General features: G+C 40.0%; 1 protein-coding gene and 1 long non-coding RNA gene across 3 annotated transcripts in view; both read right to left on the bottom strand.

Annotated features, from left to right (window-relative positions):
* LOC309503253 (uncharacterized protein) overlaps nt 1-17861 on the bottom strand; it is a 106237-nt gene that overhangs the window by 72578 nt on the left and 15798 nt on the right. Inside the window, exon 2 of one of the 2 annotated variants that reach the window (XM_082175965.1) lies at nt 13220-13241. The exons of the other annotated variant lie outside the window; for it this stretch is intronic. The gene's annotated coding sequence lies outside the window, so the exon portion shown is untranslated. Of the gene's footprint in view, nt 1-13219; nt 13242-17861 lie in introns of those variants that run through there. 2 annotated transcript variants of the gene reach the window in all.
* LOC309503035 lies at nt 6181-7237 on the bottom strand. The gene is made up of 4 exons (XR_014207473.1): nt 7006-7237; nt 6842-6930; nt 6681-6769; nt 6181-6606 (listed from the first exon to the last, which is right to left on the bottom strand). It is a non-coding gene; the product is annotated as an uncharacterized lncRNA (long non-coding RNA).

Below are 17861 nucleotides of genomic sequence, written 5' to 3'. Positions count from 1 at the left end.
CTGCACCATGTGTCACAAATCACGAACACGATGCTGCTTAATATGAGACGTACAGCTCCACGTGCATGACCGTGGTTTCAGGTTTGTTACTATAACACATACAACACATGCTCAACACAATACTCTATTTTCTCTTGTACGTAATAAAAATCGAACAACCTACCCCTCCCTCGTCACCAGCAACATGGACAGAAAGCTGATTAATATGAGGCGTACAACTCCACGTGAATGACCGGGATTTCAGGTTTGTTACTATAACACATATAACACATGCTTAAAACAATGCTCATTTTCCCTTATACGTAATAAAATCAAACAACCTACCCCTCCCTCGTCACCAGCAACATGGACAGGAAAGCTGATCAGTATGAGGCGTGCACTCCACGTGAATGACCGTGATTTCAGGTTTGTTACTATAACACATGCACGGATACTCAGGAACAAACAATACTCCGCTTTTATCATACATAATAAATCGCATGACCTACCCGGGGATTATTGGCAACATAAACTAGCAGGCGATAACTTCGGCATGCAGATTCAAAAGCTCTTCCCGCGTACAGCAATGCCACGCCAAACAACCATGTGCGTCTCCCACAATAATGTGCCACGCCTCTTTTAACTTCCTTAAGCGGAAATTACGCTAAACGCATTCTGCCATGACGTCAATCAAACTAAAAGAAAAAACACATATACATCCCCACTACCAACCCACTACACACACCCCCACTTTATAACAATTCGCCGTCCCGGTGAATTCCTCATAATACTCCTATAACCATGGTCTAAATGCTGTTAAATGTGAACTCACTACTGCATCACTAGGACCCAACTCTTGAGATACAGGCTGAGGTAATCGAAATGGATTTGGGTGACATCCAGCAGTGGGACGTGTAGTTCGCCTAACTGAGGGAGGAACTATATCCTCTCTGCCTAATCCATTACCACTTAGAGCAGACGGACCACCACACCCTGCATTTTCAGGTGAAGCCAAACTTTCACTTGGTGTAACACTCTGGTCCCCCGTCCCCCTAAAACAATCTACCTGACCTCCAGAACAAGAATATGGACGCAACTGTATTCCTGTTTCAATTTGCCCCTCACTTACTTGACCTAAAGTACTTGGGTGGGAGACAGTAACTTCCACCACCAATCCATCACCTTCCTCCAATTCAATCTCCTCCTCCACTCCTTCACCACTCTCTACTCCTCCCTCTACCACCGGGACCATGCTGATATGTGAAGTCGGGACCGGTTTTAACTCAGATCTATGAAGGCACTTAGAAGGACCTGTGCCATCTCGACGTCGCACTTCGTAAACATTTCCAAGGCCATCCTTACATTCTACTACTTCAAACATGCTAGGAGACCATGCATCTTGGATCTTATTGCGCCCCAAAGGGTGACTCCTACAATAAACCAACGTGCCTGGAGTAAGTATAGATGCATCATTTGGTAGCACTACTCCCTGGTATGGGGCCTTCTCCTCCAGATACCTCCGTGCACGATCATAAACTAAAGACAAATGCTCTTTATGTTGGAGAATCCAGTCGCTCACATGGCCTCCTACCAACTCTTCCTCCGCTGCACCCAAGAGGAAATCAATCGGCAACTGTGGCTTCTGACCAAACATAAGTTCGTAAGGGGAGTGCTGTGTGGACTGATGAACAGTGGTGTTATACGCAAACAACAGTTGCGGAAGGAAGTGTGGCCACTTCCCTTTCTTATCTGGAGGCAAAGTCCTCAACAAATCATGCAACGTTCGATTGAAACGTTCGCACTGCCCGTTCCCCTGAGGGTGATATGGGGTAGTACGACTCTTTTGAATCCCATAAAGGTCACAAAGATGTTTAAACAGCTCACTCTCAAAGCTACGGCCTTGATCCGAATGTATACGCTTAGGTACGCCATACACACAAAACCACTTTTCCACCAGTATTTTAGCCACGGTCCTTGCTCTCTGATCTGAGGTTGCAAAGGCTTGAGTAAACTTGGAAAACACGTCGGTCACCACCAGAACATTCTCTTGACCGTTGCTAGCTCGTTCCATGAGAGTGAAATCAATTGCAAGGATTTCTAAAGGTCGGGATGCAGTTAGACTTCCCATAAAGGTGCGGAATTTAGGCTGTGTGGCCTTAGCCAGTACACACCGCTCACATGCACTGCACCACTGTTTAACATCCTTCCACATTCCTGGCCAATAGCATCTTTCCCTTAGCAAGGTCATGGTTCGCTCGACACCCTGATGGCCATGGTTATTGTGCACATTGTTAAGAACCTCAGTCCGTAAAGCAATAGGGAGTAATAACTGCAAGACGGTCTCTCCTGCCGGTGGAAGCTGTACTTGGCGGTATAACACTCCTTTATCCTCCCTAATCCGAGGCCACTGCCTAACCAACTCCCTAAGGCCTACCTGGCTCTGATCTACTTCTCCCTTTGAGGGCAGTGTTCCCCTCCTCCAGTGTCTCAGGAAACTTCCAATCACCGGATCGGAGGCCTGCAATGCAAAGAGATCACATTTCTCTCGCACTGGTACAGCATTTATAGCTGAGGCATTAGCGACATGGGGGTTTGACTTAACAGCCGGCTGATGTAAAATAACCTCAACTGGAACTACAGTCCCGGCACTGCTCATCATCTGACTACTCATAGTGGGGGAGGGAAGACGTGATAATGCGTCCGCGTTACGATTAGCCGCCCCTGGTCGATACCGAAGGTCAAAATCAAAAAGAGCCAGCTGAGAAGCCCAACGCTGTTCTACGGCTGCCAATTTTGCAGTTTGCAAATAACTCAAGGGGTTATTATCGGTATACACAATGAACCTGTTGCCCATTAGGTATTCCCTGAACTTCTCCGTTATTGACCATTTTAAAGCCAAAAGCTCCAATTTCATCAAGCTATAATTTGACATATTCGTTTCAGGGGGCCGCAAACCTCTACTGGCAAATGCGATAGGCCTAGTCTGTCCCCCCTGGTCTTGAGACAAAACTGCTCCGAGACCACGGTGACTCGCATCAATTTCCAAAATAAAAGGTTTAGAAAAGTCTGCATACCCCAACACCGGAGTATGCACCAACTTCTCTTTAAGGATCACAAAAGCTCTCTCACAATTATCACTCCAATGTTGTTCAAAGGAGCCTGTAGTTCTACGAACCACCCTCTTACCACCTTGCAGTGCTCCCACCAACTTATGCAAGGGTGCAGCAACCGAAGCAAACCCTTCAACAAATCGGCGATAATATGAAGCAAAGCCCAAAAAGGAACGCAATTCTGTCACACTACTAGGCCTTCGCCACTGGGCAACAACACTAACCTTTTCGGGGTCAGTAGCTACTCCCTCTGCCGAAATAATGTGCCCTAAATATTTCACTTCAGTCTGGAACAGATGGCACTTTTGTAGCTTCAATTTCAAGTGATATTGCTGGAGACGTCTCAGCACCATTTCTAACCTCTCCAAATGCTGCTGGAAAGAAGTTGAAAAGACCACTATATCGTCAAGATATAAAAGCAAAGCATGAAATCGTTGGTCACCAAATATCCTTTCCATGAGGCGCTGGAAGGTACTCGGCGCATTGCACAACCCAAAGGGCATCCTAGTAAACTCGAAGAGCCCAAAGGGAGTGCAAAACGCAGTCTTCTCTTGATCTTGACTGGCTACAGGAACCTGGTTGTATCCGCTAGCTAGATCTAAGGTACTAAACAACCTAGCCCCAGCCAAAGCATCCAAGGACTCCTCAATCCGTGGGAGAGGGAAGGCGTCCTTACGAGTTCTTAAATTCAGTTGTCTATAGTCTACACACAGCCTAATTGAACCATCCTTCTTTTGTACAACAACAATTGGAGATGCATATGGACTGCAACTCTGCTTTACCACTCCTTGATCTATCAGCTCTTGGATATGCCTCTTTACCTGATCGTACTGAGAAGGAGGTAACCTACGATAACGCTGTCGCACTGGAGTCTCGTCTATCAAAGGTATTGTATGCTCAACCAAGGTAGCACAGCCCAAATCACCTTCCCCACGACTAAAGATGTCACTATACCTCTCCAGAAGAGTACGGGCCTCCAATACTTCCTGAGAAGACAGATTAGGGCAAACTAACTGTGAAAAATCCACAGAGGGGAGTTCTTCCACTGCCACCGCTTGGACTACAGCTACCTGCTCTCCAGTGGAACTCTGGGAATTGAACTCTACTTGTGTTGTAGACTGCACTGAAACTAGATGAAAGTCTCCAAGAACTACCTTAGGTTGGATCCACCGATCCTGAGTCCCTAAGTTTACGACAGGTACCTCCAGCCTCCCCTGAGCTACTGACAGAAATGCAGCAGATATGATCAAATCACAAGGTAAGTGACAATTCTCCAAAGGCAAAGGCTCCAACAAACCTGAAGAAAATGTAGATCCTAATCCAGTGTGACAAATAGCAGAAACAAACTTTAAAGTACCAGCTGGAACCAGAACAGCAGGTCCGGGACAAACCCGAACGCGGCCAACTAACCCTGTGTCCAGGACACGATCAAGCTGTCTGCATTCCGCCATTGCCTTCTTCCATTCTTTTCCTGAAGCTTGTACCCCTAGGTGCTGAAACAAAGAATCTCCATGCTGGATAAATAACTCTTGATAACACTGATTGATTACGTTCATTCCTAACAAGCCGGCGATATGGCCATGCTGCCCCTGACCCCGCACTCCCTCTGGATTCTTCACTACTAGAATTCCCATACCAGGAAGTAATCTGCCCAATACTTGGACATCCACCTCCAAATAGCCCAAATATGGGATAGCGAGACCATTAGCAGCCTTTAACTTTAGCCAGTTGCAAGACTGCAACTCTGTTCCCAAAGACGGCTGAAGATGTTCAAAAAAAAATTGTTCGGTAATCGTGGTCACCATAGAACCGGTGTCTAACAAACAAGCTACAGGTAACCCCCCAATTATCATTTCTACCGTAGGACAGTTCCCTATAAGCTTAATACCATCCTGTCCTTTAAAACCCGAAAACTCCCCTTCCGATGCCTGGGCACCAGCACCGGAGGGTTCTAGTTTTCCGAGTGATCAACAGTGGCTCTAGATGTAACGTTGGACTGACTTGAACTTCGTGGGCCATCCCCTCCAGCAACATGCTGAGATGACTTCAGATCTACCTTGCAAAACCTAGCAATATGACCTGCTTTATTGCAACGAATACATATGGGTTTACCATCTGGCTGGTAGGGAAAATTAGCACCACGTGGACGCCCATCATACCTCTTAGGAAACACTGGTGGTTCAAGATGTCTCATAATAGAGTCTAATTGTGCTTGTTGCTTACGCAAGCATTCCTTTAATTCTATTAGCTCATCTACTGGCTGTACTGCAGCTACATTTGTTTGAATCTCCGCAGCCCTGCCCTGAGCACTATATGAATAAGCACGGGGCCTCTGACTAGCCATGCGTTCTCCTTCTTCTACCCATTGGATAGCTTCAGTACGAATATCCAAAAAGGAGGCAGAAGGTTCCATACGTACCCTTCTCTTTAACTCTCGTCTCAACATGCTATCCCTAACATGCTCGATAAACTGGTCCCTAAGAACAGAATCAGGATTAGCAAAACATTGTGGGTCTCGTCGCTTAACTGACTCAATAAGAGACATAAGGGCATGAGAATATTCCCTCAGCGATTCTCCCTCCATCTGTTTTCGTTGAAAGAACTGAGTCTGCAGACCTATGTAAGATTTAGAACAACCATAGGTCTCCCGAAGGATGGAAAAAATCTTTTCTGCAGTATTTCTTTCTGCAGGGGTCCTAAACTTCATCTCAGCCTTTGCCTCACCTTCCAGTAAATTGAAAACAAAAAAAGCTTGTTCATTTTCTGACATATGACGTAAAGTCAAAGAGCTACGCACCTCCTCTATCCAGTCCTCAACTCCCAAAGAATCCTGGGAAGCCTTTCCTGAGAAATGCGGACACTTTCTTTCCCTTGGGACATAAACATACCGCTCTGTTACCACTGGAAGAGATGGTCCAGACACAGGAATTGGTAAAGAATTAGTAACAGGAATAGTCACAGAGGAAGGGCCCTCCAACGAATCACTAGCCGGGATAGCTATCACTCTCTGGGTGGTTTTGTTCTCTAAGCCTAGCATTTTCTGACTGCAATTGTTGTACCAATTCAGTTAATGCCTGCAATTGTATTGCCATTTCTTCTGCCATACTGTGAAGAAAAAAAAAAAAAAAAAAAAAAAAAGAAATAATAATCACAATATACAATACAACAATCAACCAAAGAAAACGAAGTTTCAGTACTTCTGATCCAAAACAAATACAAACAAAAAAACTCAATTAAAAACAAACTTTAAGTACTGGGAAAAAGCAGTGGTCTAGTGCCATCGGCTGCCGGATAATCTGTCAACACATAATACATGTTTAACACACCTACATTTGTATAACATTGAAATATACAAATAACATCTAGACTATACCTTTCATTTATATATCTCTATACAAAATATAAAACCACATAAAACATTTCACTACCTGCACCATGTGTCACAAATCACGAACACGATGCTGCTTAATATGAGACGTACAGCTCCACGTGCATGACCGTGGTTTCAGGTTTGTTACTATAACACATACAACACATGCTCAACACAATACTCTATTTTCTCTTGTACGTAATAAAAATCGAACAACCTACCCCTCCCTCGTCACCAGCAACATGGACAGAAAGCTGATTAATATGAGGCGTACAACTCCACGTGAATGACCGGGATTTCAGGTTTGTTACTATAACACATATAACACATGCTTAAAACAATGCTCATTTTCCCTTATACGTAATAAAATCAAACAACCTACCCCTCCCTCGTCACCAGCAACATGGACAGGAAAGCTGATCAGTATGAGGCGTGCACTCCACGTGAATGACCGTGATTTCAGGTTTGTTACTATAACACATGCACGGATACTCAGGAACAAACAATACTCCGCTTTTATCATACATAATAAATCGCATGACCTACCCGGGGATTATTGGCAACATAAACTAGCAGGCGATAACTTCGGCATGCAGATTCAAAAGCTCTTCCCGCGTACAGCAATGCCACGCCAAACAACCATGTGCGTCTCCCACAATAATGTGCCACGCCTCTTTTAACTTCCTTAAGCGGAAATTACGCTAAACGCATTCTGCCATGACGTCAATCAAACTAAAAGAAAAAACACATATACATCCCCACTACCAACCCACTACATATAGAAAGAAAAAATACAATGGAAAGTCAACGGGAAGCCAAAACTATTTGGATACCAACATGCTTTAACATATCTTCTTTTTGTGTTCATTTTTGGGTGAACTATCCTTTTAATTTGACAAAATCATCTCAACTTAAATTCCTGAATTCGGCATGTGATTGACTGCCTGTGTCTGGTAGATGCTCTGAGCTGTTGGTGGTCGTGAAGTCTGACCACACTGACTCTGACTAGCCTCAGGTAGGGAGCTGCTCTGGGGTCCAATGGTGATGCAAGGACTGGGGTCTGTTTGCACCAGATCTGCCTGTTTGTGCTATTTAAAAAGAACTCGATATCTCTCCCTTTCTTTTCATGTTTAATTGATCCTGTGCAAAAATATGACAGCCTATGGTTACATCTAATCATCCAATTACCAACATTTGTATCTTAAGTCTAAAAAAAATATAAAAAATTGTCAGTCACCGCCAGCGTTTTTGGTCATTTTCACAATTTCTATTGTGAATAGAATATTTTGTTGTATGAATATACATCCTTTTTTATCAACACTTGAATGTTGGTAAGTTTCATAAAAAAGCAACATGAGCAAAAAGCTGAGGAAATCGCATTTTTACCAAAGACTACATCTAGATCAGATTCAGAATGATAATCAAAAAACACCCCCAAAGCTTCACAATCGTATAGTGATCGCATTATGATATCGCTTGTTTCTGCTTCTTTGCCTGCATTTTGATCTGGAGGTACTCGTTCAGGAGATGTGTAATAGTGTACCTTATAACAGCGAAAACACAGACATTTCAATTGTGACTTATACAACCAGGTTAATGAATGTTATTGTAAATATGAATTCAAATAAATGTACATTCTTTATTGTCACTAAAGCATATACACAAGTATCAAAGTGAAAGTCTTGGATGCAATTATGTTGTGACAGGAAAGACCAGAATCCACAAAACTTTAACTGCGTAATATACATGGAATGCACAGTATTCTCATGATATACATTACTATTCAAAATGCACAATTACAAATACAGAATACATATTTAAAATTCATATACATTTTAAATGATGCAATGATTCTTTGAACAGTTCCTGTTAGGAACACAACAGTAACACAACAGTGACTGGATACAAGCAGTACAAGGATAGTCCACCCAAAAAATTAGAATTCTCTCATCATTTACTCACCTTCATGCCATCCCAGATGTATATGACTTTCTTCTTCACATAAACATAAACATAGACAAAGATTTTTAAGGAAATAATCCATCTCTGTGAGTCCATATAATACAAGTGGATTGTAACCCATGTACAGAAGACAGTTGGTCGGAAGTGATTTTTAATAGTTAAAACAGTTTACATTATTAGTATTTCTTTTATGTAGCCTATTGTTTCACTTCAGAAGGCATTGATTCATCCACTGAGGTCGCATGGATTACCATCACGGTCACTGTGGTTTTTAAAGCGTCTTTAGGACTCGCAGAGATGGATTACTTTCCTTACAATCTTAATCGTGTTTATTTGTAGAAAGGAAGTAAAATGCATCTGGGACAGCATGAGGGTGAGTAAAATAAGTGAGAATTTTATTTTTGGGTGAACTATCACCTTAACATTCATATGCTGTTGGTATGCTAATCCAAGATCAGCATAGACTAATAAGAATAAAGTGCAACCTCTTGTGTACTTGTGAACTGTGTTTGTTTTAATCTAGAGGAAATAAAAATATTTGCTAGTTTATATTATATAAATCAGGTGTCTGAAGATCAAGATCCCAGTCATATTGTCTGATAGGGACAGTGGATCTCTGGTACTATCACTCCATCCTCTGTGTCAGCATCAGAATTTTGTTTATGGAAAAGTTGAAAATGAGAGAGGAAATGTATTATAATCTAACAATACAAACTGCTTTGAACTCCCACATAGTAACAAGTTGCAGACTTAAAATATTTATTCCAAACAAATTATATAAATGTTTTAAGGGGTTTTACAGTACTAAATATTTACCTAGGAGTCATGCAGCATTTATCATCTGTAATACGGTTGTGTAACCAGTAAATGGCTGTATAGCCCTATATATAAACATATATCCATGGCTGTGTATTCCCTACTTGCTGGATGTTTTCAGTCATAATTACTTGCATGTATTAAGTTTTTAATTTGGACATATATTTATTATTAAAGACTATTAAAGATTTTAAAAAATTCTCAGAAATGTTCATTTGAAGTGCAATTTTTTGCATTATTATTGGTAAAATATGGACACAGAAAAAGCATTTTGTTTCTCATACTAGCTACATATAACAGCTTTATCAGTCATCTTTATCACACAAAAGTAATCAGAATAAATATTGCGACCAGGGCGATACTTCAAAATAGTTGAGTGTTTACATATTATGAACAGAGACGTGGTCTGTGGTCAAGTCGTGTCTCTCCTCTTTCAAAAACTCTGCATCGCAAATTAATCAGCAATTGAGAAATTCAGGTTTAAATAGCTTTATTGGCATGGTAAAAAAAAAAGGCTTTACATTGCCAAAGTTGAATCAGGCAGTGATTGACAGCGCTCTGGTCCTATGGCATCGGTCAATGACTGATACAGTACTTTTTGTACAGTACAGTACTCTAGCCCAATGTTGTTTGGGGTGGCTGGGGGGAAATATGATCTAATCGAAGACCGTAACCGAATGTAGATAAACAAGTCATGTAATGATTGGGCTAAGTTAAAGCTGCCGTCGGCAACCCTGGAAGATTGAGTGGACTTAGCCAACATTTTGAATGTTTACAACTCTCATGCCCCTCCCCCACTATCAACGGATACCCTCCCATCGAGTTCGTGCTCGTCAGTGCGTGTGCACCAGATTTTCTGTGAACGCGCCCGTCTCATCAGCATTGATCAACACCATAGAGTACTCGGAGGTATGCTGCCCTGGCTAATCTACCCATAGATTGCAATTGCTAATGTCATTTATACTCTAAATGAGCTTATTTGATTTGTTAGTGTTTTGAAAGCGAGATACAAGTCTTGGATGAAGACTATGTCCCCGTGAACTTCAGGCGTGTGCATGTGATTGTAACGTGCGCGAGGGGGGAGTGAGATCTGTGGTGCGTGTGCACAACCTGTGATTGACAGTCAGATCTCACACCCCCCTGCGCTGATTGGACCCGATGATCCGGGAGTGGTGGATTTTTGCAAAACAAATAACACGCTCCAGGTGGAGTTAGAAGCTCGTTTTTTTTTTTCTAAAACCAGCTTATTTATGTTGTTCTGTCGGATTATAGTGTCGATTTCACTGAATATGATCAAAAAAATGTTGCCGACGGCAGCTTTAAATCAAGACAACACAGCTGTATAATGTTATGGGCTCTCACTGAGCTCTAAAATGCCTCTCCACCTGAAAAAAGCCAGTACTGTATGTACTAATACATAGTATTACATAGTAATACATAGTATACATAGTATTAGTATAGTATTAATAAAAAAAAAATATTTTTTAGATACGAGTAGGCTGTCCAGTATCCTGATAGCGACGATGACTACTGATAATGATATCATTCGTCTGACTCTGTACTATTCCTTCTATAAGAAATCATCTCAACAATATAGTGTAGCAGCAAATACAGATATAAACTTAATATCACTAAAATGAAATAGAAAGCTGCGATTGCATACGCTCACATCCACACATAAACACACCACTGACGTCTTCACTTCCAGGTTAAGAAGCTGTCAATCAAAAACTCAGTAGCCAATGAGAACACATTGCTACTAGCCCCGCCCCCACGATAGAAATGTGTCAGAACGGCGAACGAAAACTTCAGAAGCTTAAACGAAAACTTCAGAAGCGTAAATGAAAACTCTGGAAGCGCATTTGTAAGTTCAGATCAGCGAAAGAAATATGAGAAATAGTTAGCAAAACATGCAGTTTATTAAAAACTAAGTCAAAAAATTTGCCAGCGATTTATTCTTTTTCAGTTTCAAAGATATTTTATTCAGTTTCAATTTATATTTTCATTAGTTTCTTGAAAAGTTACGTTCATTATTATTGGCACAAAAGTAACTCCATAGCAACCGGGGTGGCCAATCGGATGTCAGGGGTGTCCAGTGCCACCCTGGACACGCCTCTGGCTTCGCCACTGACGCAAAGTGAAGCATTCACGTAACTGGAGGCTTCGTTTTTCGTTAATCACATGTTTCTCTGAAAGCAATACGCGCCCAGGCCACTGATCTATACAGAATGACATTATATAGATCAGTGGCTCCAGCACGGAGCTTTATGAGAAATTGCGCTGCGTAGGCTACTCCATACTGTGTCAAATGTAACATCACTACTACGTGCCATCTAGTAATACCATCCTTCACCTGCTGTGTTCTGTTTTGATCCCGCTCTGTCAATAAACTCTGTTTATTTTACATCCACCGTCTGTTCCCATCTGAGTTGTGACAGTATGTCTGTGGAAGTGCTCAAAGTCATAATGTACATTTACATCCTGAAATCGTGGAAACATCATCTCTCCAGCGCTCACTAGAGACGGCCCTTTTCAATACGCCTGTGTCCACTGCCAACATTTGTTTACCCTATTTTGTAAACAGCATGTTGGCTGAATTTATGAAAATGTGAAACAGAAAAATGCATTCTGCACAGGCTACTCAGTGCTGAGGCTCTGAACACCAGACAGAGCTCCTGTGAATGGCTCCAATCTTAATCAAATGAAGCAGTGAAAACCCATGGTAATTTCAAAACTGTCCAGTAAAATCAAATTCAAAAAGGCTAAGAGGGACCACATCTAGAGACAGTTTCACTGCCTTATATTTATTCAAACTTCCCAATTACAGAAAATGCTCTTTGCTCATTATGAAGATCTGCTGGATTTGAATTTGGAACATTGTGCATCCAATGTTCTGTCGAGAACATCTGAGGATTCATGACATTTCAAATGGATTACAATATCAAACGTCACAAGATGGGCCCAAATGGTTTTATACTATTATACCAGAGGAAAAGGCATTGTGTGATGTCAATTCAATTAAAAATGAGACGCATAGCTCTATGAACTGCATTATTCAAACATGCCCTTGGCTATATCTGATATACTCTGTTCTTTTGAATAACATGATCATCTCCACTATACCATGTTTTTGTTGCTAATTTTTTTCGTCACACCCAAATTACAACCAGTGGTAATTTACAAATATATTTTGCAAAGAAAACATGGTTTGTGGTGCACTGACAAGGCTTTATATTTTCCAAGGAAATGTTGCATAAATTTGATTGTAGTGGTTTGACTATATTGTTACTATATTATTTGTCTCAGATAAATCCTTCCCTCCAAGCCATGAAAATGAATGGTACAAAAAACACTTTACTGAATTATATACTTTCATATTGTCTGTCTGCAAAAACAATCTGCTTCCAATGCATAGAGTTTACAAAACGCTGTTATTTCACACCTTACCATATTAAAAAAAAGAACTTTAAATGGTGATTATATAGCAGTGATTTGTTTATTCTCAAGGATTACTTGAAAGTTGCAACATGTACATTTTCTACCTTGTAGAAGAGGAGACTCTGCAGGCTGAAAGACATTTTACACATGCATGCTTTCCTTAGGTTTAATCAAATTGCTAGATCATTTTGATTATGATTATAGACTCAAATCTAGTAGGGTTTAATTTGCATGTATAATTGCACTTTTTTGCAAATAGCTCTGTAAGACTATTGCGCCATACTGAGTTGGATCTGACTTGGATCATGGGGCTGGATTTATTTCTAAGCAGTTTTATTTGTCATTCAGTAAAACTACAGATACAAAGACAATTATTTTCACCTTGAGGTCACATTGGTGCCTTACGACTGTCTAGAAGTTACTGCAAAATGTTTCTTTTGCCATATAGGTTTCACAGACAGAGCTAAAATTAAGCCAGGATTAGGCCTTAGTTAATTTAGGACATTTAAGTAGCTTTAATAAACGTGCCGTAGAATTTTTATATATTTTTTTTTACTGGTGTGCATCTTGAGACAAAACAATGGCACTGACATATTTCTGGCACTTACTCCTTTTGAATGCCCATCAAAGCAGAAAGATGTTATTTTCGTCGTGATTATTTCATTTGAAAAAAATGTTGTTTTTTTTACAGTTCATTATAATTATTTCACGCAAGCACAAATTAAAACGTCAAATTATACGCAAGGTTTATTTTACCTTATTTCTTTAAATTATGAAAACAGGTAAAACTGTGAAAAGCGTAAATCAAAAGTTAAAACAGTGAAATTCCTAATATTAATTACTATCATTCCAAATTATTTCAATGTTTTTCTGTTAAACCATCAAAAAAGACTTGTATTGTATTGTAGTGCAGAGGTTGCGTAAGTGCATTTATTCAGCAACCACAGTCGCAAACAGTCAAGATTTATGATTGGATATATCACATAGCTATATTGCAGATGATTGTGCTTAAATAGCCAAGAGTAATCATGATCATGAATAAAATATGATATAATCGTGCAGCCCTATGTTCCGGCATCCACCAGTTAGGGTAAATGGGGATATGCTAAGAAAACACTATACACACCGTATATCACTTCTACAACTGGTACCGTAGCTTTTTACTCTCAATGTATGACAGGCAGGAGAAGCCAAATTTAATTACCATCACAGGGCACAACACCATCTGTGCTCAGACAATGATTGACTCTTAGCCTCCAGTCTCTTCCATCAAACATTCAAACACAATCCAATAGCACCAACCTGGCAGACCCCAGTGCGCCCATGTCGCCCAAACCAGCTTTCAGACAAAGCCAAGCATTATTAATGACACCGGTTGTCAACTGTTATGGAGACAGAGGAGAAAGTTTAAGGGAGTGTAACATGAGTTCACTCACAATAGCCTCAGAACATTCTCTAAATTCCCACTACATATGATTCTGCCTGTCCTGCATTCTGATTGGAGCGGTGTTAAAAGTCATTTCCATTTAGATGGCTTAGATTGTGGTGCATTTGAGGAACAGGATGTGGAAAGCCAGGATGAATGTGCCTGACGTGTCTGCGCTGGCGCGGGCCGACATGAGCTAGTTATTCACAGGCAGCGGGTTAATGCGTAGCTAGAGAGAGCATAACCACACGTCATGACTTGGAGAGAAAATACATGATCTCTCCTGAATAAGATGGACCTGTTTCACTGCAGTTCACTCTCCCACTCAGATTAACTGTTCTTGTCAAAGGTTTGGCCGTCTTGCAGGGCTTTCCTCGGAGCCCTATTGCATTCGCAGTTTCAAATGTCACAGTGCTGAGGTTTTGGTATTTTGCTTTAAGGGATGAATGAAGTCTTTTGAGTAAACCACGAATAGCAGGCCAATGTCACTGGCTATTTCATGGCATGTCTTTAAGAAGCTTGTTTACTATGTGTGAACATCTTGTATCAGTTCAGTTCATTTGAATGGTTTATTCGAGGGTGAATATCTTGGGTTCAAAATGAGTGAAAGAGTCTAACAAATATCCTGAATCAATCTAACAGTAAGTGTTGCGTAAGAATGTATGAAATATAGTATAACTTGCATGCATCCTAGTAATATCCTAAAACGAATCAACATCTGCAAGAGTATTAAGAGTATATCATTTTTTTTTTGTGTGTGTTTGTACGTAAAGTGTATTCCTATAGGTACAGAAATGTATGTATTACCATATTGGTAGCATCTAAAATGTAAGCATTTTATATATGAACATAGAATGCTCCTAGAATATTACATTCATGGAATTAATAGGTTGAAATTAATAATTTGCCATGGGACAGCTGCAGCTAACAAAAGACAAACATGCAATAAATGATAAATGTAAAGGAAAAACTTAAATTATTATGTAATAATACATTGTAAGTTAACTAAACTTACTGTACATATCTCTTGTATTACTTTTCTATGTTGTTAAGAAGTGGTTAGGTTTAGGATAAAGGTGGGCTCAAAATGTGAATGTTTCGCGAAGTTACAAAGCAGGACGTGTCTCAGCTTTTCTTTACGCATCAGCAGCAACTTTTTATTCTTTCATGTCATGAAATTTCGATAGTTCCTGAAATCAGCCAATCGAGTCAAGCTGTATTTGGAACTGCATACTAGTATAGACCTTATGTAGCCCCGCCCCTTTTCAGCGCTGCGCTCGTTGTCTTTTATCTTCCGTTATGTATTTTCACAGCGATCTTGCTTATTTATAAATGAATGGCTCGTTTTAAAATCTTCCCGGTCTACTGACATTTGTAAAGACATCTGCTTTAAACATTACAATCCTCATGATAACTTTCGTTAAGTAAATCCACTTCAAAAGATAATTACTCCTGGACAGCAATGCCATAGAAATATACAGAGCAACCGCAAAAAACGGAAGTTCAAAGACAATATTCTAAAGATGGCTGCGCCCTCGTTTCTCTGGCGCATAAGGTCTATACTACTCTTATTATTTTCACTATGATTGTCTCTGCAGCAGGTGATTTACATGTTGTGATACAAATCACAACATGTAAATAGGAAAATGTTGGCGTTATTTTGTTACTTATTGGGAGTAGTATGCTAGCTGGAGCTGTTTACCTCCAGTCTTTGTGCTAAGCTAGGCTAGCGGTGGGTGCGTCAGACAGAGATACGGCACGCACGGAGATGAAAAGGGTATGTATGGACTTATTTAACTATTAGACAGGGTCAATTTTCACAAAATCAGAACCCCGAAGGCATTTTGTGATTATTTATATTGTACAACATTTCTAGGGGTATTAAGGGGTGCTGAATCCAAATCTGCTGTATATGAAGCTCAAAAATGTCCCAAAATGCCTCAAAATTGAGAAATTCAAAATGGCCGTCACCACCAGGCTTAAATTTATTTTTCAGTATATCTTTTTGACTAAACAAGGTTCAAACATGAAATAAATGTGCTTTTGTAAGTTTTCCTACATGGGCAATTCAATGCCATATTCAGATTTGAGATGTAATGTGAAGAAACTGCTTAGATATTGCAAAAAATCGTTTTTTTTAACTATTAACCCATTTTACTATTAACTATTTTAACCCAACCTATTAGTAATTAAGTTATTATTATTAATATTATCAGGCTACTTTTACTTAGTTTGTATTTTGTTTTGAGGTCAAATGTGTCAAATGTACTGTAATGCACTCCCCCACCTTTGCCCTCCCCAATATCACCCCACCCCTCCCCAAGCTTAGCCTTTCTCACACTTCTCAGAACGGCTGATCGGAAACATAAGACAGCTAACAGGTAAAGTCATGTCCAGTGTATATTTTCATAATGTGACATGTTTTCATAAACATCCCAAGGGGATCAATAACGTTTCTATCTATATATCTATCTATCTATGTAGTTTAAATAATTGCAGTATATATTTTAGCATTTTTGATCACTAAAAGAAGCCTATTAGTGCGATTAGCTAGATGACAACAAAGTCAGTAAACTTAACACACTTGCTTTTACACTGACTGATTGGAGGAAAAACTTTACATTTATTTCATTTAAAGGTGCTCTAAGTGATGTTTGGGTGACGTCACTTCTTGTTGACGCTTAAAGTATAGGCCTTATTCGCAAACACCGGAAGTAGCTAACCGCGGCCATATTGTTGACATGACATCTGTCCTGCCCCTAGCCGCACGCAGATTTGAGTTGAGGGGAGCAGTAGCCTAATGGTTTCATCTCTTCGGTATCAAGAGAAGATAAGCTTGATTGGTGTGGACCCATATCAAATAGACCCAATAGTCTTAAGTAAAGAAAGATCCGTCCTTATTGCCAGCCGTAACTTATGCTGCCAACTCTCACGCATTCACCGTGAGACACACGCAATTGACACTTTTCACACGCTCTCACTCCCCACATACATTTTCTCACGCACAGAAAAATCGCGAAGCAAAGAGGACACGGAGACCGACTGACTAGACAGGGCAGGTTACTTATGATAATAAAAAAATCTCAGCTCTCAGATTCTGTCACTTTTATTACGAAATTCAAACAATAAACACAGTTTTGGCGCTTGTAAATGTGACGCGACAGATCCCTAGCGGCACGTGACCCGATCATCTCTAGCTAGTAAATAAACACGAATGAACAATGTTGAAAGATACAGTACAACTTACCGAAATGTATATTCCTCATACATAATATCGACCAATCAATCAAACAAAGGGGTCAATAAAACAGCTGGAGAACAATTATGTCACATAACATTTACCTCAGTAAAGCCATTTGATGACCATAATATAGGCTATAGCACGTTAGTTGGCTAGAAAAAAAGAGCTATAGAGAGTCTTTAGCTAAGTATGTGTACTATATTACATATTTATTATATTTGTACTTATATCATTAAATAAAGTTGTTATTATAATAAAAAAAAAACGCATTATATCTCTCTGTATGTTTACAGCATTAGGTGAGTTGTTTTTTTCTTGAGAAAAATTAACGCCTATCTTGTGTAGCCTACCTAATATTTATCCAAATGAGTCAATATTAAATCAAATCACAATAATTGAATTGAATTGAAATAATAAAAAAAGCGTAACGTTAGCTTACCAGAAATTGTACCATGTAAACATTGCAACATGTTGTCACTAAACCTAAAAAAAGTCAGTTTAGTTACTAAAATGTTTTGA

Source organism: Leuciscus leuciscus, assembly GCF_965113295.1.
Source record: "Leuciscus leuciscus genome assembly, chromosome: 7".
Lineage (NCBI taxonomy): Eukaryota > Metazoa > Chordata > Actinopteri > Cypriniformes > Leuciscidae > Leuciscus > Leuciscus leuciscus.
The sequence above is the reverse complement of the archived record's forward strand: the minus strand, read 5'-3'. Positions and strand labels throughout refer to the sequence as shown.